Source organism: Leopardus geoffroyi, chromosome A1 (assembly GCF_018350155.1).
Source record: "Leopardus geoffroyi isolate Oge1 chromosome A1, O.geoffroyi_Oge1_pat1.0, whole genome shotgun sequence".
Classification (NCBI taxonomy): domain Eukaryota; kingdom Metazoa; phylum Chordata; class Mammalia; order Carnivora; family Felidae; genus Leopardus; species Leopardus geoffroyi.
Window position 1 is genome coordinate 206,719,968 of NC_059326.1, and position 25,803 is coordinate 206,745,770.

General features: G+C 39.4%; 1 long non-coding RNA gene across 1 annotated transcript; it reads right to left on the reverse strand.

Annotated features, from left to right (window-relative positions):
- LOC123577393 lies at positions 1-25,319 on the reverse strand. Its single transcript, XR_006701825.1, has 3 exons — positions 24,702-25,319; positions 2,350-2,354; positions 1-1,018 (listed from the first exon to the last, which is right to left on the reverse strand). It is a non-coding gene; the product is annotated as an uncharacterized LOC123577393 (long non-coding RNA).
- Between the last annotated feature and the right edge of the window lie 484 nt (positions 25,320-25,803).

Sequence of the window (25,803 nt, forward strand, 5' to 3'; positions counted from 1 at the left end):
TAATCGACCGAGCCACCAGGTGCCCTAATTGTTACCTCGTAATTTCAGTTACTCCTCATAGGGAGGGAATCGATGGTATTCTCTTTCATAGGTGGGGAAACAGCCACAGAGAGATTAAGAGACTTGGCTCAAGGTTATACATTTAGTTAGAGAGATGCATTTTTGATTCAAATTCAGTCCAGTGGACTTGAAAGTACTCTTTTCCCCATTACATCATTTATTCCCTAGTGTGACAAACATGTGGCCTCCTTCAAGTGTACTGCCTTTGAAAGAAGATGCTGCCTGATGTAATAAAGGCAGCTTCTTGATCTGGAGGTTCGACACCTGTTCTCAAAGCTGGTGTTATCATCTAGTAGCTTTGTGATCCCCTATCTTCACCTTTAAGGTAGGGCTAATATTATCTACCTCCAAGGTTATGATCATGATGAATAAATGATATGATAAAGAACTGGGAAAATCATTGCATTGGTTGTGTTCTTTTCTGTGTGTTTTAATATCAGTTATTTCCTTCTCTTTTCCATTAGTTATTTAAATTCAGAACAAGAATGCTTGTTAAACCAGAGGAAAAAAATCCCTAACAATTGGTAATGATGGGCCAGGGCATAGGTGATTGGGAGATTTTACAGTGCATCTCAACCCATATCAAAGCTAAAAGCCTGGATCTAAAAATTGGCCTTAATTTGTGATTAGAATATATTATTATTGCACAGGGGAAAAATATCTCTATTAAAAAGGTCCAGTGAATCTGACCCCTCCCAAATTAATGCAATCTCTCTTTTTAACAGGTCCAAATTAATCATGCATTACTATATTCAGCTCTTTAAGTGTGGCTGAGCTATTAGTAAGGATAATTCAGGAACATTGAGCAATTTCCTCTCAAACACAAGAGCCAAAGAAATTCCTTTAGGATGTGAACTTGAGTTCACTTAGTAACTCTTAGTAAATTTAACCCCATGTAAGTCTCTTAGTAAAATTTAACCCTGTGTGGGGCGCCTGGGTGGCTCAGTCGGGTGAGCATCTGACTTCGGCTCAGGTCATGATCTCATGGTTTGTGAGTTTGCGGAGCCTGGGCCTGCTTCAGATTCTGTGTCCTGTTCTCTCTTCGCCCCACCCCTGCTTGTGCTCTGTCTCTCTCTGTCTTTCAAAAATGAATAAACATAAAAAAAAAATTAAAAAAAAAATTAACCCCATGTAACTGAGTCATTCTCTCACTTAGGCCTGCATTGGAATCTCCTGAAAGATAAAGAGGAGATGGCTCTTATGGCAGCAGTCTCAAACTTTAGTATTTTGGAATCTCTAGGGAACCTTGTGAAAAAACCCTTTGCTCAGAGATTCTACACTGCTAGGTGTTAGGTGAGACCCAGGCCTCTGCATTTCTGCAAAGCTCTTGTGGTCATTCTGATGCCAAGGATCAATAGGCAATTTGAGAAACACTGACCAATTGATACAAGCCTATCATTTGAAAAATGCAGTCATTTTAAGTCAATGACCAGTTTCTTACTGTTGTCCTTTGTTCTTGTTGTGTTTGTTTATTTTGAGAGAGAGAGAGAGAGCGAGCAGAGGTGGCAGAAAGAGGGAGATAGAATCCGAGAGAGAGAGAGAGAGAGAGAGAGAGCGAGCAGAGGTGGCAGAAAGAGGGAGATAGAATCCCAAGCAGACTCTGCACCATCAGTGCAGAGCCTGATGTGGGGCTCGAAGTCATGAACCATGAGATCATGACATGAGCTGAAGTTGGATGCCTGCCTAGCCAACTGAGCCATCCAGGCACCTCTATTGTCCTTTGTTCTTGACTTGCTGTACTTGGTATCTTGTGGTGCGTGTGAATGGAGCTTAATATATTTTAGTAGGTGAAATAATCTTGGGAAAATTTACCTGTAAACTATTAGAATTTCAAGGAAAGAGTCAACCTTCAGCAGATGTTGGCCACATTTTTGTCCACCTGTTTCTCCTGGTTTCTTGCATCATGGTTATCCATTTTCTTCACAATAGAATGCTCAGTAAGGGAAGTTAAGTGCATCACTCCTGTGGCTGTATTTTCTACAAAATTCAATAATGCTGATCCCTTTAATTTCAGATCTCTCAGGGGCAAAGAGTCAAGAATCAGATTTATAAGGCTACAAAAACTCATCAAATGCTATCTAGTATGTTCCTGGCCTTTGGCAGGATCACATTTAAGTCAATCTATTGCAGTTGTACTTCCTAGGGGACCAGGAGTACTTGCACCTGCGCTGTGGGGGGGACACCTCCCTGCACACGTGTTCCCTCACCTCTGCATCCTAGATTACAAAAATCATTTCTCTGTGCATTGGCCATTTATTTGTAGAGGATTGTTAAGGCAGGAAAAGGCACCAGGTCTTTTTTGACGTGGTCAGCAGACATGGTCCTTATGAAAATGAAAGGATCATTGGAAGGAAGAAACATCAGCACCTGTTCTTTAAGAAGAAGCACTGAGACCCAAAGTGTGGATTAGAAACCAGTAGCAAGTGTGTTCTCTTTCCTTGGGAAGTACTGTTGTACTGCCACAGGGGATGTTCTGTGATGGTACCAACCCCTCGAAACCAAGCCAGTGGGAGTAATGAGGGATTCAAAGAGCAAGAGTCAGTGATATCCAGGTGTAGTTTGTGATTTTCATATTAGCATAGGATTCTTTTGAATTGCCTTGCTTTATCTAAAATTTTCCATATTACCTTCTTTGAGAGGTATTAGAACAGGGAGCAAAGCCATCAGGAATGGAGACAAGAAGGCTGTTAGTTGAATGAGCAACTAAAATTGGAATTAAAACAGTTTTATGTTCAGATATAATTGCCATTCACTCCCCCCCAGCCGTGCCTGTGCAACCCCTAATAGGGTGCCCTGTGCATAGTAGGTATTCAATAAGTGCTTATAACCTGTTTATTCATTTTAGTGTATTTGTGAGACAAGAGTCCTTGGATTGAGATTCTTTCAGTTCTGAGATCAGAACCATGGGAATTTTCAGTGTTGTCTATAAGGGGTGGACAGGGTTTGGACTAAAGATGATGACACAGCCCATCACCTCCTTGGGGAGTAGGATGATATCCTGGGCCATGGCTGAATGGGGCTGAGTGGCTTGCAACACCTCACAGAAATGACCTGTAATGTAGCATAGAAACTTACTCTATTGGGGCCTTCCAGGCATCAGAGTCATAAGAATGAGTAGGTCTTGGGACTTCTGGTTGATGTGGGAATTGCATTTGCCACTACGGGTGGGTGCATTTGTGGCAGGCAACCTGTGTCTGGAATTTGCTTGAGTGGGACAAATTCTGCAGCACCGTGTCTCTGTGGTCCCATTCCCTGTGGGCAATTGGACTTAGAAGGTGGCCAAAGTGGTTAGGGTCAGTCATCCAGCCTGACTCTGTGTGTCCACCCTGGGCTGACAGTCCCAAGGACTTGGGGAGAATGTTTCACTGACAGAAAGTAAAATCACCCCAAGACTTTCTTTAGTGTCCTGTTTGAGTATTACGATAAATATTTATTATTTTGGTGAAAAGAATCTTCCTTGCATGTCATATTCCATCTTCTGGGAGGAAAATATTAAGATAAGAGGGCATTTATCATTCTAGAGTTTATTGGCTTGTACTGTTTATTTATTTCTGAAAGGAAAACAGTCCCCATATCAGGAAGTGGTAACATGACAGAGCCAAGTCTACAGATGCAGGGTGGAGAATGGGCTGGCAAAGTCTCAGGCTGTTCTGGCAGTGTCATTTTTCAGAAAATGATTCTGCTCTCATGTTGGTGGCACTGACACTCTGCTCTCCCTGATCTAGTTCGTGGCCACCCCCTTTCCAGGCTTTAAGACCTCTCACCTCAGCATCAAGCCTCAGTTTCTCCATTTGCACATGAGAGATTGCAGATGTTACTTTAGATGTGTTTTTCATCTCTAATGGCTGTAGTTATTATCTTTCAAACATTTAAGGCTTTTTTGGTATACTGTATTAAGAGAGTGAAAATCCTTGGGGCGCCCTGGTGGCTCAGTCAGTTAAGTGTCCCACTCTTGGTTTTGGATCTGGTCATGATCTCACGGTTTCATGGTTTTGAGCCTGCTTGGGATTCTCTGTCTTCCTCTCTCTCTGCCCCTCCCCCACTCGCCCAGTCTCTACCTCTCTCACAATAAATAAATAAACTTAAATCCCATGAAACCTAGAAATTCTAAAAGTATAAACTAAAATGTGTCAGCATTCCTTGTATGGTGGGTGACCAGACCAGAGGAAGGTTAAGTGTTGGTATGGATACTTCCCTGCAGGCATGGGAAGGGCAGTGATTTCATCTGGGAGGGCTGGCTCTCACTAATAAGAACCTCTGGAATGTAGTGCCCAGGAAATCAAGATTCTGTTCTTGGACTGGTGTGTAGAGAAACAAAATTACGTCCCATTTGTGCTCTACGGAATCCCCCCCCCATCTCCTTCCACTCCCTCCCCATCCTCCAGCTTTACCACTTTCTTTCTCTTCCTCTCTTGTTTCTCTGTAGGAATTTTTGTACCTCTGATTGCCTTCTCTCTCCGTTTCATTTTTTTCCCCAATGTTTCCCTCTTTTTGTTTGTCCCGGATCCTTTAGACCAAACGTATTATAGCTCTTATTTTATTTTTAAAAATTTCTTTGATTTTTAAAACCTTCTTCTTAATTGTTAATGAACAGAGGCTTATTCTTTTTACACTAAATGAAAGTGGAGTTAAATTGATTTCCATGCATATGGCCCCTGATTTTCCTTTTTCCTGCATGAAAGTGATTTTCAAAGCCAAAAGCAAAACAACCAAAATGAAGAAACAAGTAAACAAAAAAAGTTCCACCACCTTACTGTTAACAAGATATGCGTGAACAGTGAAGTGTTGGTATAATACCCAAGATGGGGAAATGTAAATTATTTTACTACCTGTTGCTTTTTAGAGGCAAGTAACACTCAAGGTAGAAAGATTTTCATTTTCCAGAGAACCGTTGGGGTTGGGCTTTCAGATGAAGGATCTTAGCCTAAGTGAAATATCTGAGAAGCCTAAAGGTGGAGATTGTGGTAAGGGGGTGCTCAAGTAGGCACACATCCAACCTCCCTCATTGTATCCAAACCCTTACTTTAATATTTTTTTTAAAACTTTAAAATTTTATTGAGGTGTAATTGACATATAATATTGTATTAGTCTCAGATGTACAACATAGTGATTTGATATGTGTACATATTGCATAATGATCACCACAATAAGTCTAGTTAATGTCCATCACCATACATAGTTATAAAGTTATTTCCCATGAAATGAGAATTTTTAGGGTTTACTCCCTTAGCAACTTTCAAGTATACAATACAGTATTATTGACTATAGTTATCATGCTGTAATTATATCCCCATGACTTACTTACTTAATAACTGGAAGTTTGTACCTTTTGACTCTCTTCACCCATTTTGCCCCCTCCACTCCTACCTGCCTTTGGCGACCACTAATCTGTTCTCTGTGACTAAGGCTCTATTTTGTTTTTGTTTTTAGGTTCTACGTACAGTGAATCAAACTATGTCTTTTCTCTGTCTGACTTAGCTCACTTAGCATAATGCCCTCAAGCTTCTTCCATATTGTTACAAATTCATTCCTCCCTCCCTCCCTCTGTATCTCTTCCTTTCTCCCATTCCTTCTTCCTTCTTCCCTCCCTCCCTCTTTCTTTTTTCTTTTCTTTTCTTTTCTTTTCTTTTCTTTTCTTTTCTTTTCTTTTCTCTTTTCTTTTCTTTTCTCTTTTCTTTTCTTTTCTTTTCTTTTCTTTTCTTTTCTTTTCTTTTCTTTTCTTCTCTTCTCCTCTCCTCTCCTCTCCTCTCCTCTCCTCTCCTCTCCTCTTCTCTTCTCTTTTCTTTCTTGTTAAGCTCTACACCCAACATGGGGCTCGAACTCACAACCCCAGCGTCAATAGTTGCACCTCTACCAACTCAGCCAGTCAGGTGCCCCCAAGATTCTCTTTTTTATGGCTGAATGATAATTCATTTGTGTGTGTGTGTGTGTGTGTCACATTTTCTTTATCCATTCATCCATTGATGAACACTTCGGTTGTTTCTATGCCTTGGCTATTGTAAATAATGCTTCAGTGAATATGGGGAGAGGTGCATGTATCTTTTCAAGTTAATGTTTTCATTTTCTTCAGATAAATACCAGAAGTAGAATGGCTGGATCATATGGTAGTTCTTTTTAAAATTAAAAAAAATCAAGGGACCTCCATACTGTTTTCTATAGTTGTTGCATCAATTTACGTTCTTACCAGTAGTACACAAGGGTTTCCTTTTCTCCACACCCTTGCCTTTTCTTGTCTTTTTGATAATAGCTATTTTAACAGGTGTGAGATGGTATCTCATTGTGGTTTTGATTTGCATTTCCCTGATGATAGTGATGTTGCGCATCTTTTCAGGTACCCGTTGACCATATGTTGGCTATAGCTTGCCACTTATGTTTTCTTCTAGGAGTTTCGTGGTTTAAGTTCATGTTCAAGTCTTTAATCCATCCTGAGCTAGTTTTTGTGTACAGTGTTAGATAGTAGTTCAGTTTTATTCTTTTACCTGTAATGATCCAGTTTTTCCAGCACCATTTATTGAAGAGAATGTCCTTTTTCCAAATGTCTGTTTGCTCCTTTGTTGTAAATTAATTGACCATATATGCACAGGTTTATTTCTGGGCTCTAATGTTTCATTGATCTGTGTGTCTGTTTGTATGCCAGTACCATACTGTTTTGACTACTAAAGCTTTGTAATCTAGTTTGAAATCTGGAAGTGTAATGCATTCAGCTTTGTTTTTTCTCAAGATTGTTTTGGCTGTTTGGGGTCTTCTAGTTCCAGACAAATTTTAGGATTGTTTATTCTAGTTTTGTGAAAAATGCCATTGAAATTTTTTTTTTTTAATTTTTTTTTCAACGTTTATTTATTTTTGGGACAGAGAGAGACAGAGCATGAATGGGGGAGGGGCAGAGAGAGAGGGAGACACAGAATCGGAAACAGGCTCCAGGCTCTGAGGCTCGAACTCACGGACCGCGAGATGGTGACCTGGCTGAAGTCGGACGCTTAACCGACTGCGCCACCCAGGCGCCCCGCCATTGAAATTTTAATAGAGATTGCATTGGGTCTCTGGATTACTTTGCATACTCTCATTTTTAACAAGGACATTCCCTGCCTGGCTTTTTAGCATATTGGTCTTAACATGAGATTTTAATTGATGAAACATATCCCCTGTTGATTTCATGCAACTTCTTCACTTTACAGATGAGGAAATTTCCTCTTTGAAAGAAAGTTCTCTTTAAGGAATGTATCCCTGACATGGTAAATAATAATAATAATACCATCAATACCACAATAATAGAAGCATACTGTTCATTTCAAGGTAGGGACTCCGTGCCAGTTGGGTATACTGCTGTCGTTGTGTTCTGCTCTAAGTATACAGAATGTAAAAGTCACTATTGATTTAGAGGAGGGTGGCCAGGATGAAAAGAGGCTGAAAATCTAGTCACATAAGTACTAGTTCAAGGGGAAAGAGGTGTTTAATATGAAAAAGAGAAAACCAAAGCAGGGACATGATTGAAGTTTTTATAGACACAGGGCAGATGTGTAGAAGGAAGAGAAGATATTTTGAATCCTTGAGGGCAGAACCTGTTCTAGGGGATGGAAATCTATGAGAACAGATCCAGGCTCAGTCATCAGAAGGGGTCGCCAGTGATTGGAATTGTTTCACAGTGGTGCAATTTTGTCTTGTGCTGTAGGTTGCTAGATGCAGACTGTTTGCTAGAGCAGCCCAGCAAGGGGGCTATAGGGATTTTCAGCGTCAGCTTGAAGGTTGCATCTGATGTCCACTAAGGTCCTTGATCTCTAAAATTCTAAGAGGGAATGGATTGGGAATCATATTATACTTACTTCAAGAATCACTTTATACTTCAAATTATAACTTTAAATTTACACAGCTTTCAGAGCTGGTGAATTCCCACAGATGCATTTCTGCCATACAATTCAAATTGCCTTTTACCAAATAAAAGGGTTGCAGGAAAATTCAATACACCCATAAACTCACTACAGTTTTTAGTACATGAAGAGGCTCTTATGAAACTACAATTTTGTGACATAAGTGAACATAAAGAGTATGTGAGCTGACATTTTTTAATACTCCAAAGCTTTTCAGTGGTATTAAAATTTAATACTCTTTTTATTTGGTGTCCAGTGTTACTTGGTTTACAATTTGGAGCAAATATATGACACTAAAGATTTTAAAAATTAAAACAAGGGGTACCTGGGTGGCTCGGTCGGTTAAGCGCCCGACTTCGGCTCAGGTCATGATCTCACGGTCCGTGGGTTCAAGCCCCGCGTCGGGCTCTGTGCTGACAGCTCGGAGCCTGGAGCCTGTTTCAGATTCTGTGTCTCCCTCTCTCTGTGACCCTCCCCCGTTCATGCTCTGTCTCTCTCTGTCTCAAAAATGAATAAACGTTAAAAAAAATTAAAACAAAATTTAAAAAATTTTAATGTTTATTTATTTTTAATGTTTTACTTTAGAGAGAGAAAGCGACACAGGGACTGAGCGGGGGAGGGGCAGAGAGAGAGAGGGAGACAGAGTCTGAAGCAGGTTCCAGGCTCCGAGCTGTCAGCACAGAGCCTGACACAGGGCTCAAACCCGTGAACTGTGAGATCATGACTGAGCCGAAGTCAGATGCTTAACTGACTGAGCCACCCAGGCACCCCCTATTGATTTTTGAGAGAGAGAGAGAGAGAGAGAGAGACTGAGTGTGAGGAGGGGAGGAACAAAGAGAGAGGGAGACAGAATCTGAAGCAGGCTCCAGGCTCTGAACTGTCAGCACAAAGCCTGACATGGGGCTCCAACTCAAGAACTGTGATATCGTGGCCTGAGCTACAGTCAGAAGCTTAACTGACTGAGCCCACCCAGGCACCCCGAAAATTAAAGCAAAATTTAAGAGAGATAGCCTTTTCCACAGTTCCCTTTAATGTTCTTTGAACTCCCTCCCTGGTACCAGCAAGATACTGATTTGTTAGAGCATTTCCCCTTAATGTCCTTTAGGGATTCCTGAGTCCTATATAAAGTGATCTTTTTGTTTCCTCTGTTCCACAGGAATTTCTCAATTAGAAATGGAGATAAAAATTTTAAGGGACATTCCAATATACCTGAAATAGCAATGTTTTCTGTTCTGGAATTTCAGCATGAAGCAATGAACAGCTTGATTGCTTTTAGATTGAATACACACCCACTTGAATAACTTCAGATCTCTTAATGGCATAAATAAAGTCCCTTCTTCATTATCCATTTTATCTCTAATGTAGAGTGGCAAAACCAAAATGCTAAGTCTTAGTTATAGGTAGAGAGAGTCATGATTTTCTTTTCTTGTCCTTTAATTTGTATGTCTTGTTTTGAGCAAGATGGGAAGAAGGGATTTAAATTTTTACATGGCATTAGCTAGTGGGTCCTTTGTGTGACTGAATGCCTAAGAAAGCTTATTGAGCTTGAAGTTCATCTTTTTTTTTCTTCCTCCTCCTCCTCCTTCTTCTTCTTCCCTCTTCCCCTCCCCCTCCCCCCTTCCTCCCCCTCCTCCTCCTCCCCCCTCCTCCTCCTTCTTTTTCTTTTTCCCCCTCTCCCTCCCCCTCCTTCTCCCCCTCCCCCCTTCCTCCCCCTCCTCCTCCTCCCCCCTCCTCCTCCTCCTTCTTTTTCTTTTTCCCCCTCTCCCTCCCCCCTCCTTCTCCCCCTCCCCTCCTCCTCCTCCTCCTTCTTCTTCTTCTTCTTCTTCTTCTTCTTCTTCTTCTTCTTTTTCTTCTTTTCCTCTGGTAGGGAAAGACTTCTCCCTTTACTTCTTCTTTCGAGAGCATTTTAAATTAGGAAGTACCCTCATTTAATGTCTGTCCATTCCAACTCCCACCCTTAGCTAATTTTAGTCTTTGCTAGAGTTTAAGGCAAACAATTCGGGGAATTCCGTATGATGCAAGATCCTAGCCTCAGAATTTTAGAGCTGCGTCAGATACGTTTTAGAGACTTAGTTCATGACTCTGTCATTGATTAGAACACTGAAACCTTGAATTCAGTGATTTACCAAAGTGCATGCATCAAGATGAAAGGAATGGGGTCAAGAAGCCATATTTTCTAACTTCTTGTGCAGTAAGTTTTCTGTGTCCTATGCCATAAATGGATATGTGGAGAAACTTTTTTTCTTTTCATGAACATTCTTTATGAATGAATTTATTTGATTTTAAAAATTATCACACAGTAAAAGCGGCTCTTTCCTTGTTATAAAATTCTATTAATTTCATTTCATTTAATTTTTTTTTCAACGTTTATTTATTTTTGGGACAGAGAGAGACAGAGCATGAACGGGGAGGGGCAGAGAGAGAGGGAGACACAGAATCGGAAACAGGCTCCAGGCTCTGAGCCATCAGCCCAGAGCCTGACGCGGGGCTCGAACTCACAGACCGCGAGATCGTGACCTGGCTGAAGTCGGACGCTTAACCGACTGTGCCACCCAGGCGCCCCTAATTTCATTTTTTTAATGTTTACTTTGGGAGAGAGAGAGAGAGAATCTTTTAGTGTTTATTTTTGAGAGAGAGAGAGACTCCAAGTTGAGGAGGGGCAGAGAGAGGGAGACACAGAATTGAAGCAGGCTTCAGGCTCTGAGCTGTTAGCACAGAGCCTGATGTGGGGCTCAAACTCACAAACTGCGAGATCATGACCTGAGCCAAAATCGGACACTTAACCGACTGAGCCACCCAGGCACCCCAGAGAACCTTAAGCAGGCTCCACACCCAGTGCAGAACTTGACTCGGGTTTGAACCCACAAACTATGAGTTCATGACCTGAGCTGAAATCAAGAGTTAGATGCTCAGCCAACTGAGCCACCCAGGTACCCCCAAATTCTATGAATTTTAATGCACGTATAGATTTGTATCACCATCACCAGGAATGAGAATAATATTACCTTGAAAAACTTTCTCATGTTGTTTTATATGAATGCGCTTTCCTACTTCCTATCCCTTGACAACCACTGACATGTTACCTACCACTATTTTTTTTTTTTAAGGATGTCTTTTAAATTGGTTTATGCAGCATGTAGTCTTTTGAAACTGGCTTCTTTCACTCAGCATAATGCCTTTGAGATTCATCTGAGTTGTTTCATGCATCAATAATTTGCTACTTTTTATTGCTGGTATTATTCTATTTTATGGATGTTCCATAGTTTGTTTAGCCATTAATCCATTGAAGGATAGTTAGATGGTTTCAGAATATTGATAATTGAGAAATTTTCTTGGGCATTAGACAGATGGACAGACTTGAATCAGTGATAGGATGACCAATCCTATGATTGGCTCCCAATCATATGATAATCCCAATTTGCAGTGGCTGATTTTAGCATTGAAAATCTCATGTCCTGGTAACTCTTGAGGCCTGTTAGTCTCTAGTGACCAGAGCTGATCTTAGCTTGAAGTGTAAAGCAGTGAAAGTTTGTCTGCTTCCTTGTTTTCTCCACACAGAAATACTACTTTCCTCCTTTTCTCCTTTATCAAATCTAGCTTTCATTTGATCATTATCAAAATGATCTGACAGACTCATTCATATCAAGTGATCACATCTCAGGTAGAGATTGCCGAGTTACCTGGTAAAGGACAGTGAGAATGCTTAAGATAGAGGGATATAGCAATTTGGGAAGTTTTTGTGACCTTCTGATCACCTGTGAAGAGATTATTCCCTTCAGAAGAATCAGAAGGTGAATAATCTTATTGGATCCTTGTTGCAAAGGAGCAACCAGGGGTAGCTCATCTTCTACCCATGAGTTCCCATGAGTTTAGCCATCCTTGTTGTACCCTAGTTCAAGTGCTAATAGAACTTATAGGCATCAAAACAGTCAGGGTGAAAGCAAGGCCTTTAGCAGCCCTTCCAGGAATCCCATTTCAGCTCCTGCTTTCATCTGTGTGGTGGGTAGTCTCAAGAACAGTCAGCTCTGTGCTCGATGGTTGGGTACCACATGGCTAGGAGTCCAAGATCAGAGGATTGTTTCCTATTTTGAGAATACCCACCTATGAATTGCCCTCTGAAGTAGCCTGCTTAGAGGTAATCACTGAAATGTTTCACATATGTGGTTGCTCCATGACATAGTGGTTTAGCTTCCTGACTCCAGAACTAAACTCTGTAGGTCTAAATCTAAATTCTAGATTTTCCACTGGTGTACCCTTGACAAGTTACTTGACATTCTAGGTTCTAGTTTTTTTTTTTTTTTTTTTAATTTTTTTTCCACGTTTTTATTTATTTTTGGGACAGAGAGAGACAGAGCATGAACGGGGGAGGGGCAGAGAGAGAGGGAGACACAGAATCGGAAACAGGCTCCAGGCTCTGAGCCATCAGCCCAGAGCCCGACGCGGGGCTCGAACTCACGGACCGCGAGATCGTGACCTGGCTGAAGTCGGACGCTTAACCGACTGCGCCACCCAGGCGCCCCTCTAGGTTCTAGTTTTTTAACTGGTCAAATGAGACTATCAGTAGTACCTGCCTCATAGGAGTTTTATGAGATTTAGATGGAATAATACATAGAAAATGTTAATAAATGTTAGCTATTATATAATGGAATTAAGATAAAGGTTGTGAGGAAACTTGTAGTGTATCAGTGGATGCCTTTTCTGTTACTTGAAAGCCTTCTTAGCTTAGGTAGGAACGTAGACACATTATGTCCTATTCCTGATTTCTTCATGAGTAAAGGAGAGATTATAGAAGTTACATGCAGTATTTACCTGCAGGGTAACCCCAGGTAGTCATTATAGCCACAATTCATCATTTTGATGGCAGACTTCTCTTGTCTTTCCCTTGGAGAGATGTAAGCACATACTGAAATTCTGGACCTGTCCTTTTGCAGCCTTTTCTCTTTGTTTGTAGATATGGAAAAACGTATCTTTCTTTTCTATATATCTGAGCCTACACCCTCTAGAAACTTATATATAAAGACAATTTCTATATGCTGAAGCTCAACAACCACATTAGGAATGACAGCATGGTAGAGTTGATACTTTTAATTAACTTTGTTAATCAATACCTATGACTAAAGCTATAGGTGAAGAAGTGTACAAGTAATTTACAGTATCTGATATTTGCCCATTGCATTTAAAATGTTACTCTAATTGCAAATCTTTGAAATGTATGCATCATATTAAACACAGAGCCATCTGATTCAACTAGCTTGGGGTACTCTTCATAGAAAGAAACAAATATTATCTCATGCTAAATTTAATTAAAATAAATTGAAATCTAGTGGTTTTTCCCCCCAAATGAGAAATAATCCAGTCTCTTCATAAAGATCTAAATGGTAAATTCTTTTTTATTCAATATTTTTTCAGAAGCAAGATGAAAAATGAGTAGTATATGAATGAGATGCACAAAATAGGAGTAAAATCAGCAAGGTCAAGAGAGGCTTGACTTGAAGTTGGGTTAGATCATTGAATGCAATTGTTATCAAGAGATTAAGTCAAGTTTGCTTCAGTTTTGGCTTTGGGTTTCATGAGATTTCCCTGACTAGTTAGGAATGGGCTTGGCAGCAAGAAAAATTAAAAAAAAAAACCCAACAAACCCTAAGTTATGGAGACTTAAATAAACATTTACTTTGCCTTCAAAATAGGTAGTCTGGAGTTAGTTGGCTGAAGGCATGGATTCAGGGGCTCAGTGATGGCAGACTGGCATCTCTGTGGTTTTCTTTCTCATACATTAACCCCTCATAATTGCATGATTCATGCTGTAGCTCCAAACATCTTGTCATCGTTCAAGGAGGAAGGGATTGCACTAACTTTATCTGCCCTATTTATCAGGAAAGGAAAACTTTCCCAGAAGCTTCCCTAGCAGACTTCCCCTTTTATCGTACTGGATAAAACTGGATCACATGGCTATCACATGGCTACTGCTAGCAGAAAAGGAAGTTGAGAAAGTGGGGGAAAGTATGCCTTGGCTAAGGCAATCTTCTATTACCTAATGCTGGAATAAGGGAATGGGTAATTGGGTAGGTGAGGAACAGAGTCTACCTCGTATATCATAGCACTTCCCCCTGTTTTTGTTGCATTAGCTAGGCCCACTGAGTTTCTGTTTCTGTTTCTTGAAGTCATGAAGGTATTAGTAGAATTCTTTTTTAATGATTTAGGATTGTGCTGAATGACCTATATAACATGGAGGTGAATATTTTTGCAGATAATCTACGAAATTTAGTCTGTTAGCCTGTTTAATGAATGATTACATTAGAGTGATGTTCCTTTTTTTCCTTACAGTTGGTAATTTTGTAGTCCTCAAAGCACATGATGTTCTTTAGACGTTGTGATAATATCAGTTGCTTGGACTCTGGGACTCCTGCCTAGACCATGAAGGGCTTTTGTGCCTCTGCCTCCCAGGGTAAAATGGAAGTGAAAGGCCTTTGAGGCAATGCTAAATCCCCTCATTTGTTACTACACATCCCAGGAATTTAGCCCAGAATAGGCAGAGCAAGGGTCCAAAGCCCAAGGTGGCTCATACTAAGGCCTCAGAAAAGCTGCAAACTCAGGGTATGTGCAACATATTCCAAACCTTGTTTCTGCTTCTTTCCATGTTAGATAGTTGTCTTATTACCCATGTAGTACTCCTGTGACTCAGGGCCCATATATCCCCCTACAAAGACCTGTTTCCCATTTAAGTTCTCTTATGTCTAAACTTTAAGTTTTCATAAATGGATCAATCACCAAAAGACTCACTAGATGTTAAGAAGAAACATCTTAATTGTTTGCTTAAATTGATTAAAAATAAACATGAAGGATTTCATATTTAACCTTTTATCACTATTTACATCAATATTTATGCATCCCTTGAACTTTTACATTCCAATAGGTAAAATGTTGGAAGAGATAAGAAAGAGAGTAGGTCTGAATGGACGAGAGCCAAAACCTCTTGGCTCATAATGAAGGCAAAAACTAAATTTGAGGGAATACCTCTATTTTATTTTTAGAACATGGAATAGAATTTAGTCCTAGAAGGGAAATTAGAGATCATGTAGGCCAAATATCTCACTTTTTCTATTTTTAAATTGAGATTTAATTGACATATAGCATTAGTTTCAGTTGTACAACATAAAGATTTAATATTTCTATATATTTCAAAATGATCACCACAATAGATGAATGTGGTTAACATTCATCACCACACATAGTTCACACTTTTTTTTTTGTGATAGCTTTTGAGATCTAATCCTTTAGCAACTTTCAAATATACAATACAGTATTATTAATCATAGTCACCATGCTATACATACATCTCTAGGAGTTATTTGTTTGATAACTTGAAGTTGTGTGTTTTGACCACCTTCACCCATTTCAGATACCTCATTTTATAGATGAGAAAATCAAGTCCCACATTGGTATACTAACACTCCCAGTACATATAACTTAGTGGCAGAAGAAAGAGATCAACATCTTTTGAATTCAGTGCTTTAAATGTGACCTGAGTTTTTTGAAAGCTCTGACTCACTGTCCATGTGACCCTGTGTTCATTTATACTTATATACATCCTTTTTATAATTACAAACAGGTAAAAATAACAGTGTGGTTGATCGCTTACGCATTTCTCTGGAGGTCGGGTCACTATTATCATCCTCCCTTAGCCAATGATTCTGTGGCTTTATATTAATGATTTCATTAGATATCAGTTTTTAGTGTACTTAAGACTGGGGGCTAGTTAAGAGAAGACTATAATGAAAACATATATAAAATGAAGTCATGTTGAGTCCAGGGAAGGGTTAGTAAGAAGAGATTCAGGGAATCCCCTGGGACTTTGTGGAGGCATCAGAGCAGAAGTGAGAGCTGGGAGGGATGCCATAGATTTAGTGACACCACGTCAAAGCCCTGAGTTAGGAGTCAGGAGATCTGGGTTTACCTTTGGTGAGTAATTTCACCTTTCTGAACCTTGGTAGATCTTTCTGTATCTTGAGAGGGTTAGACTAGGTGATTTCAGCTGTTTACTATGGATTTTATGACTAGAAGGAGCTAGGCTAGGAAAGGAGGCCACCTTTGAAGTGATCTCTGCCACCTGGAGCTGACGTAATATGTCTCTGTACCAGGTACACTGATCATTCACCCACCCCCATTTGAGAAGCTGCACTATGATTTTTGAACTTGTCCTGTGGCTCTCAGAATGTGTGCTCTCGGGTACTGGGGATGAGGAGAAGTCTTTCTGGATGTGAATGAAAAGATGCTAGGGACTCCCACAGTTAGGAGGAAAAATTCTTTACTCATTCCAACCTTCAATAGCTATAGCTGTTCAAAAAAAAAAAAACACAATTTGAAAATAATGATATGCTAAGTTGGGACTCAGTCATAATGAGCATAATTTTCCATTAGATAGCCATCAGAGTGATATTATGGGATGCTCTGTTGGTTTTTAGTGATGGCACAGAAAGGGCAGTGACTTTAGTCAATATAAAGAAAATGGGGCTCCAAAGTAGCTAAAGCAAAAGGAATGAGGCCAGCCCCAAAATTATATTTTTCAGGAATATCTCTCAAATGGGGAGGGCAGTCAAAAAAAGGTATGATGACAGAAATGGTTGGCAGATGAAATTTTGTGACCTGAATTTTCAAGAATAATATGTTTGCATTTTAAATATTTCATCTCATTGTCAGTACAAATTTCCAGATTTTTTTTGGTTCAGAAAATATGATTGCTGAAAAGATAGGATTATTTGTCCATGAAATTGAGCATACTATGAATGAATAGGCCTAAAAGATACGGAGATGCACCTATAATAGTTGGCTTCTTTGTTTTCTTTTGCTTCACAAGGTGGTGAACTGCATCCAGGGAGGCCAAACACATTTTTCCTCAAACTTGGTTTTTCCTTGACCAGATTCTGTGCTACCGTGTTTCTTCTATTACCTGGAGTAGTGCTCAGGAAAAGCCTTCTGATTTTAATTATAATTAAATTATATATATTATATAATAATATATAATGTATAATATATAATTAAATAACCTCACAAGTTATTTGCTGGGAAGATAAAAGAAAACAGAAGAGCTCTGACAAAGAAGAAATAGTGTCATACCAGTGCCCATAAGCTGAAGTTCAGATATGAGTTCCCTATACTGGCTTGGTGACTTGGACAAGTCCCTGAGTTGCTCTGGGCCTCAAATCCTCATCTAGAAAATAACAGTTGGGATGAGTGCTCTTTAAGTCCCTTCTTCAGCCTCCTACATTTTATGTGTCTATGCATTCCAAAGTCCCTTGTTAGTGACATTTAATTAGCCCCTGGTACAGGTTAGTCACACTTATGTTGCTTCCATTATTGTTATTGATATGGCCAACACTGATTGCTTCCTTGCGGTCAGCTTCTTTCTAAAATCCATGTGCATATCTCAGTTATTTCTATAACAATTGTATGTGACCGGTGTTATTATCTCTACTTCGTAGATGATGAAATTGAGGCTAAGGATCAGGTAGTAAGTAGTAAAGCTGATATTCAAATCCAGGCTGTCCAACCCCAAGGCTCATACCTCAACTTAGATATGCTATACATTGCAAAGTTGACACCTTTATGAATTTTGAGGAACACCTTCTAGTGACAGAAGTTTAAGATACAGAATATAACTACAATGTAACTACACTAAACTGATTTCAACCTGGTATTTTTTTTTTTTTTTTTGTTCACTTAGATTGTTTCTGGTTAAGAGAGCAGGTGATTTATTATAGTTGTTAGTTTAAAAAAATTTTTTTTTTCAATGTTCATTCATTTTTGGGACAGAGAGAGACAGAGCATGAATGGGGGAGGGGCAGAGAGAGAGGGAGACACAGAATCGGAAACAGGCTCCAGGCTCTGAGCCATCAGCCCAGAGCCCGACGCGGGGCTCGAACTCACGGACCGCGAGATCGTGACCTGGCTGAAGTCGGACGCTTAACCGACTGCGCCACCCAGGCGCCCCTAGTTGTTAGTTTTTAAAGAGATCTATGTGGGTGAGACCATTTTTATCAGATTTGATAGTTTGTAAAAGCCCAGAATGTCTCAGTTTGGGTGTCAGAGCTCATTCTCCCCGGAAATTGCCACCTCTCCCACCCCAGTATGAGAAGCCCAAGTTCACAGGAAGTTTCTAGTGCTTAGTCAGAGACATTCACATAGCTTTGGTGAGAATTTAGAAGATAAAAACCATGTAAAGCAACCATCCTCAATCCCTATACATATGTCTAGTTATGAAAGCGTAGATGAGGTCTGAGTTGGCATAAAGGTTTATGTCAGTTCTCTGGGTGAGGATAGAAGTTACCATTTTTACTTTTGAGGAATTGGGTGAATTATTCTTTTTTCCCCAGCTTTATTGGAATATAATTGATAGATAGAAATAGTATACTTAATGTTTTGATATACATATACATTGTGAAGTGATCAAAAGCTAGTTAACATATCCATCACCTTACATAGTTACCATTTTTTTTGTTGATTCTTTCTATGCTAAGATCTACCTACCCTCTTGAAAAATTGCAAGTATACAGTATAGTATTGTTAACTGTCATCACCATGCTATTAATTAGCTCTTCTGAACCTGTTCATCTTGTACAACTATAATGTTGTACCACTTGACTGACATCTCCCCATTTCCTCAACTTCCCTACCCCTGGTACATACCATTCTACTCTTTGCTTCTATAAGTTTGACACTTTGAGACTCTACATATAAGTGAGATAATTGTCTTTCTGTGTCTGGCTTATTTCACTTTGTTCAACATCCTCCAGGTTTATCCATGTTGTTGCAAAAGGTGGGATTTTCTTATTTTTTTAAGGCTGAATAATATTCATATATATACAAACACCACTCTTCTATCCATCTGTCCGTGGACACTTAGATTGTTTCTATATCTTGGCTACTGTGAACAATGCTACAGTGAACATTCAGATATCTTTTAGATATGATTTAGATATCTTTTCAAGATATTATTTCATTTCCTTCAGATATATTACATATCCCGATGTGGGATTATATTTTAATGTTTTATTTATTTTTGAGAGAGAGAGAGAGAGAGAGAGAGACACCGAGTGTAAGCATTGTGGGGGGAGCTGCAGAGAAAGGGGGAGACACAGAATCTGAAACAGGCTCCAGGCTCCAAGCTGTCAGCACAGTGCCTGATGTGGGGCTTGAACCCATGAACTGCACATAAGATCATGACCTGAGCCAGAGTCAGACACTTAACCAACTGAACTACCCAGGCGCCCCTGCGTTTGTATTTTTGAAGAACCTTCATACAGTTTTCCATAATGGCTGTACTAATTTATATTTCCACTATGTACAAGGGTTCCTTTTTTTCACATTCTCACCAACACTTGTAATTTTTTGTCTTTTTGATTATAGCCATTCTAGTAGGTGTGAGGTGATACCTCACTGTAGTTTTGGTTTGTATTTCCCTGATTATTGGTGATGGTGAACACCTTTTCATGTACCTATTGACCATTTGTATGGGTTTTTTTTTTTTTTTTTTTTTGAGAAATGTATATTCAGGTCCTTCATCCCTTTTTAGTTGTGTTATTTTAATTAATTAATTTATTTTGCTATTGAGTTGTATAAATTTCTTAGATATTTTGGATTTTAACCCTTTACAGATAATCAGATATATGGTTTGCAGATATTTTTTCCATTTTGTAGGTTGACTTTTCACTCTGTTGATTGCTTCCTTTGCTGTACAGAAGCTTTCTAGTTTAATGCAACTCCACTTGTCTATTTTTTGCTTTTGTTCTCTGTGCTTTTTGTGTTATATATAAAATATCATTACCCAGAGCAATGTCAAGAAGTTTTCCTCTATGTTTTCTTCTAAGAATTTTACAGATCCAAATCTTACATTTAAGCCTTTAATCCATTTTGAGTTGATTTTTTTTATATGGTATAAAATAAGGGTCCAATTTCATTCTTCGGCAAATAGATACCCAATTTTCTCAGCACTGTTTATTGAAGAGACTTTCCTTTCCCTGTTGTGTGTTCTTGGCAGTCTTGCAGAAGATCAGTTGAATGTAAATACATGCGTTTATTTCTGGACTCTGTATTCTATTCCATTTGTCTATGTCTGTTTTTATACTATTACCATACTGTTTTGATCACCTTAGCTTGGTAATATATTTTGAAATCAGGAAGTGTGATGCCTCCAGCTTTGTTCTTCTTGCTAAAGATTGCATAGCTCTTTGGAGTCTTTTTGAGGTTCCATATGAAGTTTTGGATTGTTTTTTCTCTTTTTATAAAGATTGCCATTGTGATTTTGATGGAGATTACATTGAATCTGTAGATCACATTGGGTATTAAGGACATTTTAACAATATTAATTCTTCTAATCTGTGAACATGGGATGTCTTTCCATTTATCTGTTTCTTCAATTTTCTTCCTCAATGTATTCTGATGTTCAGTATGCAAGTCTTTCACTTTGGTTAAGTTTATTCCTAAGTATTTTATTATTTTTGTTCTGATTGTAAGTGGGATTGTTTTCATAATTTCCTTCTCAGAAGTTCATGATCAGTGTGTAGAAATACCACTGTTTTTGTATGTTGACTTTCTAACCTGAAGGTTTACAGAATTCATTTATAAGTTCTAATAGTTTTTGTTGTTGTTTAGTTAGGGTTTTCTACACATGATCATGTCATCTGCAAACAAAGATAACTTCTTTCTTTCCAATTTGGATAATTTCATTTCATTTCCATGTCTACTGCTTTGGCTAGGACTTCCAGTTTGATGTTGAATAGAAGTGGTAGGAGTGAGCGTTCTTGCATTGTAATGGATATTAGAGAAAAAGCTTTCAGTTTTCCCCATTGATTATGATGTTAACTGTGGACTTTTCATATATGCTCTTTGTTGTGTTGTGGTAACGCCCTTCTGTCCCTAGTTTCTTGAGAGTTTTTATCATGATTGGATGTTGAATCTTGTAAAACTCTTTTTCTATATCTATTAAGATGATCATGTGGTTTTTAATCTTCCATTCTATTAATATTGTGTATCATATTGATTAATTTGCATATGTTGAACCATCCTTGCATCTCAGGGATAAATCCCACTTGGTCATGGTGTGTGATCCTTTTAATGTGCTATTGAACTTGGTTTGCTAGTGTTTTAATGAGGATTTCTGCATCTATGTTCAGGAATATTGGCCCATAGTTTTTTTTCTTGTGGTATCTTTCTCTGGTTTTAGTATCAGGGTGATCCTGGCCTAATAAAATGAGTTTGGAAGTGTTCCATCTTCTGTTTTTTTGGAAGAGTTTGAAGAGTATTGCTATTAATTATTTTTTGAATGTTTGATGTAATTCACCTATGAAGTCATCTGATTTGGGGCTTTTGTTTGTCGGGAGGGTTTTGTTTACTAATTTAATCTTCTTATTTGTTATTGGTCTATTCAGGATTCCAATTTTTTCCTGATTTCTGGTTTGGTAAGTTGTATGCTTGTAGGAATTTATCCACTCATCTAGATTATCCAAGTTGTTGGAGTATAATTGTTCATAACAGTACTTTATGGTCCTTTTAATTTCTGAGGCATCTATTGTAATGTCTCCTCTTTTATTTCTGTTCTTACTTCTCTGAGTCTTCTCTTTTTCTTAGTCTAGCTAAGGGTTTGTCAATTTTGTTTATTTTTCAAAAACCAACTCTTCTGTTGTTTTTTTTTTTCTATTTTTCTATTCTCTATTTGATTTTTTTCTTGTTCTAATTTTTTTTTTTTTTTTTTTTTTTAAATTTTTTTTTTCAACATTTATATTTATTTTGGGGACAGAGAGAGACAGAGCATGAACGGGGGAGGGGCAGAGAGAGAGGGAGACACAGAATCAGAAACAGGCTCCAGGCTCTGAGCCATCAGCCCAGAGCCCGACGCGGGGCTCGAACTCACGGACCGCGAGATCGTGACCTGGCTGAAGTCGGCGCTTAACCGACTGCGCCACCCAGGCGCCCCTCTTGTTCTAATTTTTATTATTTCCTTCCTTCTACTAACTTTGGCTCGGGGCTCTTTCCGGGTCTGCAGTTGGGTCTGTAGATCGCAGGCCTTTAACCAGGTATGGAGGACTGTTCCTGGATGATGGCAGAGTGGGGTGGAGCCAGATTCACTGATGATTGGGGCTACTTCTGGTCTTTGATTGGGACTAGTCAGCAAGCCTGACATTGAGGCATGTGCCTGCCTTCTCAAAACAGCCCTTCTCAGTCTTGGCTCCACTAGGGTTTCACAATCTCCTACCTACATTCCAAAGCTTCCGCATAGACACTTCTGTCTGTAAATAGCTGCCAAGTCATTATTTCTGTGGGGCATAGGAACTGGGAACCTCCTCTTCTGTCATTTTGCTGATGTCCTGAACTATTCTTTTCTGAGGATTCTTTTATTAAGTGAGTTTTGAGAACGGAAGTTTTGCTTTTCTTTCCTCACTTGAAAATTCTTTCCCATCCACTGTCCTCATTTTCTGCTTTGGTCAACATCTCAGTGTGGGGTATTTATTTTATCTTTAGGATTTCCTCACTGCATCAGACAGGCCATTTTTATTAAGCAAAGCTCCTATGCACTCTTGCCAAATAAAATTGGACCTCAGATATTCCTCCCTCACAATACAAAGATTTTAGAAAACTTGAGCACCAATCGTCAATCATGCCCTCCTGGTTTATGTTATATTGTCTAGTATTTAAGTGCTAAAGCTTGGTTTTCACCAACCTTCCCCCATTATTATTACTACTTTTTATAGCTTATGTTAAATTTTGTCATATATTTACCATTTTCTTTGCTCATCATTTCTTTTTATATTTCAGATTTTCTTTCTGGATCATTTTCCCCTTTCTTGAAACACATCCTTTAATCAGAAACTGGTAGAGAACAATGCTCAGTATTATGCTTGCTTGAAAGTGTCTATTTCATCCTCATTCTGTCATGTAAGGAAACCCTGAGAAGTGGGCAGTCTGCAACCTAGAAGAGGACCCTTACCAGCTCTCAATCATGCTGGCACCCTGTTCTTGGACTTCCAGTCTCCAGAAGTATGAGAAATTTATTTCTCTTCTGTTGTTTATATAAGTTACCCCACCTATGGTAGTTTGTTATATTAGCCTGAATGGGCTAAGTCAACACTTGATCCATTTGTCAAAAAAATGAATGATGAAAATTCAGGATGGATGAAGAGGGACTTTCATATTTTATCATTTGTTCCTTCTAAGAACTCTCATTCTGGCACGGGGGGGACAAATATTGATCTGATTTGCAATGAAACCTCTTGCTTGATGATGGCACTACTTTGGTGTTTCAGTGCCTTTCCACTGCAACCTGCCCTTAGGCTAACATACAGCTCCCTCCTTGTCGACTAACCAGAGGCAGAGGTAAGCAAGAAAAGTGTGTGATATCAGCAGCACTGACTTCCATGCCAAAGTCCTCATTAACCTTTAAACCTCTGGTGACCTCTAGGTGGTGTCCCAATGGAAAAATTGAGTCATTCACTGAATCACACTGATAATGGTCACAACATCTACTTGATAGCTCATCAGTGCTCAAACATTACAGAATTTCCTCTTTATTTCTTTATGGTTATACATGTCAACAGAAGTTCAAGGCAAGGGGTAGCCCAGGGAAATTTCCTGGGAGTTCTAGTCTCCTCTCCTCCTGTATGTGGTCAGCCCTCCTCTCAACATCATGGCATAATAGTTGTATTAGCAGATCTCTTCTATGGTACAAGTTCAAACCAGTAAAATCGAGCTGTGAGCTGTTTATGTTTATCAAACACCTTTATGGTTGGTAGGCTTATTGACATAGTCTCATGAAAGCCTCATTTCAGTGGCTTGTCTAATCACTAGTGTCATTATCCAGGTAGGAAGTGGCGTAGTTAGAGTTCATATTCAGATCCTCCAACTTCAGTACTAACCATTTTTCCACTTCAACACAGGCCTGGGGGCTTTTTTTCCCTGATTTTTGGTGATGTTACAGCTACTGGGGGAGACAGTCATAGATCTTGACTTCATAGATAGCGTAGGGTAGACACAGCCATTGACACAGGTCTCCTTCCTTTCCCTTTCGTGTCACTATGAATGTCACATTTCAAATGCTGCTGCTCTGATTTCTTCATCTGACCTTCAGTTTTCTGATGGATAGTTTGCTATTCTGTATTAATTTTAGTGGGTTCAAGTCCATCAGGTTGACAAGTCCATTTTGACCCTAAGAAAGGATTCTGGAAACCTGGGGATTTACAGGCAGCTGGTACAGACCTGTTGTGTGATTCTGGAGAAGTTTCTTAATCATTTGGAGTCACTTTTCTTATTTACATGAAAAAGGTAACCTAGGTCAATGATTTTTTAATGCTCCAGTTTTAATCACAAGAATCCTTTTTCTGGGCACCAAATGAAATCTGACATGGGCCTTAGTATATCGCACAAGCAGAATTAGTTTACTCTGGTTGAAGCAGGGATGGAGCCCAGCGCATTGCCTTGTTAACTTTCCTGTTTCAGCTATTGTGGCTCTTGAGACACTGATCCAAGTAGATGATTGCTAAATTACTATTATTAGTTGCTACAGGGCTTTTTAAACTGTTTACCAAATGCCTAATGCTGGGGGATTCTGAACTATTTCACATTTGCTGGACTTACACTGTAGCTGGATGCCTGGGTTTGAATCCCTATCCTATTTCCTTATTATCCAAGTTGTCTTTGGCAAATCATTTAATCTTTATGCCTCTGTTTCTGTGTCTTTAAAATAAGGATAATAATAATAACTGCCTTAGGGGCACCTGAACGTCTAACTTCAGCTCACGTCATGGTCTCGCCGTTCCCAAGTTTGAGACCTGTGTCGGGCTCTGTACTGATAGCTCAAAGCCTGAAGCCTGTTTCAGATTCTGTGTCTCCCTCTCTGTCTGCCCCTCCCCTGCACTCGGTCTCTCTCTGTCTCTCAAAAATAAATAAACATTAAAAAATTTTTAAAGATAATAGTACCCGCCTTATAGGTTTATTGTGAAGACTAAAATAGTTCATGTATGGGAAGCATTTAGAATAGTGGCTGGCACTATAGAAATAGTAGCTATTACTCCTATGATCTTGATGATCTAGCAGGACTATGTAGGGAGTGGAAGCTTAATAGTGACCAGCTGGCTTCTGGAGAATACAGACCTGGAAGACCTTTTAGATGTCATGAGTTCCAGTGTCTCCTAAATTGATGTTTATAGAGGCTTTCCTGGGTCATTTGTTAAAATGCAGATCCTTGGACGTTACTGCTAGACTTACTCAGCCAGCATCTCCAAGGAAGCAATATGGAAATCTGGATTTAATAACAAGTGTTCAATAAGATATTTATGAATAGGCAAGTTGCAAAATACATGGTGTCCAATTGTTGTATTTCACAGATGGGAAAGCTGAGTGCATGGAAGGAGAGATGGCTCACTCAAGGCCAGAGTTAGTGGTGGAAATGGTACTAGAACCCAGTTCTTGGTCCCTGGCTCAGTGCTACTGTCACTCATCTCTTTGTGGTGGCTGTGCCATTTCTGTCCAGGTGTCTGAGATTCGCTCTACAGAAGGAGCATTTCTCAGGACAACTTTACCAAAGCAGCATTTGGCTGTGAGCACAATTTACCTGCTGAAAGGGTATGTGAGTTTCCTTCTTTAGGCAGATTTGAGTGCCCATGTTTATTCTTGACTTTGTGCTTCCAGGATAATGATCTCTGGGACCCCACGTGTCTTGAATGATCTCAAAGTCTGGGAATAGTCCTTGCTGTCCAGTTTGTGGAGGAATGAGCAATACATTTCAAAGTGCAAGTCAGTGCCAAGAGGGTCCCGGAGTGGGCAGATAGATAACATGAAAATGCCAAAGTGCTGACACACTTAACCAGTTTGCACCATGTGAACCACTTTG